We start from the raw sequence: 3704 nt of genomic DNA, 5'->3' as shown, positions 1-3704 counted from the left end.
TCTATCTGCTTTCCCAAACGACCACTCCGTTTATCTGAGACTGTGCTAAGGCAAGCAGGGGTGGATATGGATTCTTTCACAACACCTGTAGGCCCACTCACTACAACCCTGAGACGGCTTTATAGAAACCGTTACCATAGAAATAGTTTTGAGGAGGAGACACGGCCCCTTGCCCAAAGACTCTTTGAGATGCCTCACCCTGTTCAGGAAGATCCAGTGAACAGGCAAATGGAGGAGGCCCAGACCCTCGAAGCAGATGTTGAGAATTTGGAAGAGGGTATCTTTGTGCTATGGTTTAAATTTGTCCTTAAGCATTTGAATGCACCACAAGGGTGTTAGCGTGGGGTGTGGGGGGGTGTTGGGGGAAGCGGTTACCAGACATGTCTACACAGGAGGCTATTTTAAAGGAAGTTGATTACTCTCCTGGTGAAGCTGGCAGTTTTGGCAGGGTGAACACGCTTTTTAAAGCCACCAAAAGACAGAATAAGGTTCTGAACAGAAGTGGGGTGGCCACTTGGCTTTCAGATCAGGATGCTTACACCCTACACAAACCAGCAAGAAGACGTTTTAAAAGAAACAAGACAGTGGTTTCAGATATTACTGTTCGATGGCAGGCGGATTTGGTGGATATGCAGCAGTTTTCCAAGCACAATGGTGGGGTTAAATTCATCTTAACAGCGATAGACATATTATCAAAGTATGCCTGGGCCGTGGGTCTAAAAGACAAGTCAGGTGGTGAAATAGCTTGGGCCTTTAAAACCATTTTTACAGAGGGCCATGTATCTCAAAAATTACAGACTGATCGGGGAAAAGAATTTTTAAATAAGTCTTTATGCAAGCTGTTAAAACAGTATAATATTCACCATTTCGTGATGAATAGTGAAGTGAAAGTGGTGGTGGTAGAGAGGTTTAACAGAACATTAAAATCAAAGATGAGGAAGTTTTTTACAGCCCACAACACCTTTCACTACGTTGATGTGTTACCAGAATTTATAAAGAGCTACAACCACAGTTTTCACAGAACTATCCATACCAGGCCTGTTGATGTGAACTTCTCAAACTCTCAAAGGGTGTGGAAAACGATGTACGGGGACTATTTCAAAATAAAACCAGCAGCATCCGTGTTTAGAAAAGGAGACCACATGAGAGTGTCTAGGACCAAAGGGAGGTTTGAAAAAGGTTATGAACAAACATTCATCAATGAGATTTTCATAGTGGATGAAGTCCTTAGATGCGTGCAGACACCTGTATACCACCTAAAAGATTACAAAGACAAACCTATCGAGGGTTCTTTCTACCCTGAAGAACTACAAAAAGTGAACCCCAAACAGGACAGAGTTTACAGGGTTGAAAAAGTTCTAGCAACGAAAGGAAAGGGAAGAAAGAAGCGGTTGTTGGTGAAATGGTTGGGGTGGCCATCTAAATTTAACAGCTGGGTGGAAGCCAACCAAGTTTGTAACATATAGGGGTACCTCAGACAGAAGATCGAGATGTGTGATGGCGACTTTTACATTACTTTGCCCAGCAACACATGCGCCAGCATTTTTCCGCAGAACACCAGCTCAAGCTTCACCATACAACTGGTTAAACCTCTGGATCTGCTGAGGAACTGGGAGATAGGGTTAGCAGAAATACAATACCCGCACAGCTGGAACAACATCAACAAAGACACGCCTTTCAAAATCATTTCTGGGACTAAAAAATGGATGTACAGCCTGCCTCGGGGGTATTATACAACCATGACAGAATTACTGGATCTTATAAACAATACAATTACCACCCATCCTGCTCTGCCCAAACTAGTTATGCACTATGTCCGAGCATTCGGGAAAGTGAGACTTAAACCCAAAGATAACTCTTATAGTTTTTATACACAGGGTGAGCTAGCCTATATTTTGGGAATGCTACCCAGAGTCTCTGCTAAAAAAACACTCTTCCCTGCTGATATTACCAATGGGTTCAATTCACTGTATGTCTACACGGACACTGTGGAACATCAGCTTGTCGGGGAGTTTTCAGTACCTTTGCTACATTGCGTCCCTATCCATGGGAGCAACAATGAGTTTGTCACCATCACATATGACAGCCTGCATTATGTCCCCATCAGCCAGCACCACATCGACACAATCAGCATTGAAATAAAGACGGATCAGAACAAACACGTCTCATTTCACTTTGGTAGGGTGATCGTTAAGCTTCACCTACGCCGCTGAAAGACTTTGAGATTTTAAAATAAGTAAAAGCACAATGGTGATGGTAAAAAACTAAGGGGACCCTAATTTGTACAGAAATTATTATAAAGCCCAGGATGGGTATGGTCTTCCTGGATATTAGGGGGTGCCCGTGATGTATGGGGCTGGTGTGGGAGGCATATTTCGCAGCCTCTTTAGAAAAGCTGTTCCGCTTTTGAGATGGAGTCTGGAGATTATTAAGCCCCATGCTAAAAATGCGGCACAAAACATAGCCAAAGATGTGATTGGTCATGTCTCCCAAGCTGTCCTAGATAAGGTGGTCAAGCCTGCAAAGCAGGAAGGGTCTGGTCTCTTGTATATTCAAATAAAGAGCCTTAAAAGAAAGAGAGATGCAACAGACTCTGGACGTGCAGGACCTCCTCAACCCCTTAAAAACAAGAGGATAAGTCGATGGGGCAGCCAGACATGAAAAACCAATAAGCAGCCTGGGAGAAAGAACCATTCTTCTGGAGGAAACAGAAATATATTTTAACCGTCATGGCCTTTGTTCACTGCGGGTCTGAAGAATGCGCCAGATCTGAACTGGATGCATTTCAAATAGCCCCTATGCAGACCTGCATTGAGAAAAGCCTGTATGTTGAGATCCCCCCACTCTCAGCTATTACTGAGTCCAGCCCCCTTGACATTTTCATAGTTGGGAATGGCGAAGATTACATGGATTTGAACAATACACTGCTGTACCTTTGCTGCGAGATTGTAAAAGGCAATGGAACTGATCTTGATGCCGGGGCAGCGGTGGGTTTGGTGAATTACCCACTAGCCTCTGTTTTCAGTCAGCTGGATGTCACTTTGGGAGACCGTCTGATAAGTCAGAGCAACAACTGTTACCCCTACCAAGCTTTCATTGAATCGGTTCTCAACTACAGTGATGACAGCCTCGCCACACAATTTTCTACAGGCCAGTTTTACAAAGATACCCCCGGCCATTATGAAACAGTTGCTCAGGATGGTGATAATCAGGGGTTTCGGGGATGGGCAAACCTGACAGAGCAGAGCAAAAAGATAGAGCTGCTTGGTCATCTCCATAGCGATTTTTTTTTTTTCAAGAAAAACTGTTGCTGAATGGTGTGGATGTGAAAATTAAGCTGACACGCAGCAAAGATGCCTTCTGCTTGATGGGTACCACAGCGGCTGGCCCCTGTAAACTAAAAATCACATCTGCCTCACTTTTTGTGAAAAAAGTGAAGGTCGCACCGGGCATCTGACTGGGTCACGTAGAGGCCTTGCTTACGGCCAATGCTAAATACCCCATAGACCGTGTGGGTATGAAAGCATTTAGCATTCCTGCTGGCAGCTGCATCAGCAACCAGGAAAATCTGTTTCTGGGGCAGTTGCCCAAACTCATCATGATTGGGTTCATGGATAATGATGCCTTTAGTGGGAATTATGCTAAGGACCCCTTTAACATTACAACATTAATTTTGTGGCCCTCTACGTCAATGGAGAACAAAC

Source organism: Crocodylus porosus, unplaced genomic scaffold (assembly GCF_001723895.1).
Source record: "Crocodylus porosus isolate Cpor-Errol unplaced genomic scaffold, CroPor_comp1, whole genome shotgun sequence".
Classification (NCBI taxonomy): Eukaryota; Metazoa; Chordata; order Crocodylia; family Crocodylidae; genus Crocodylus; species Crocodylus porosus.
Note: the sequence above shows the minus strand (reverse complement) of the source record.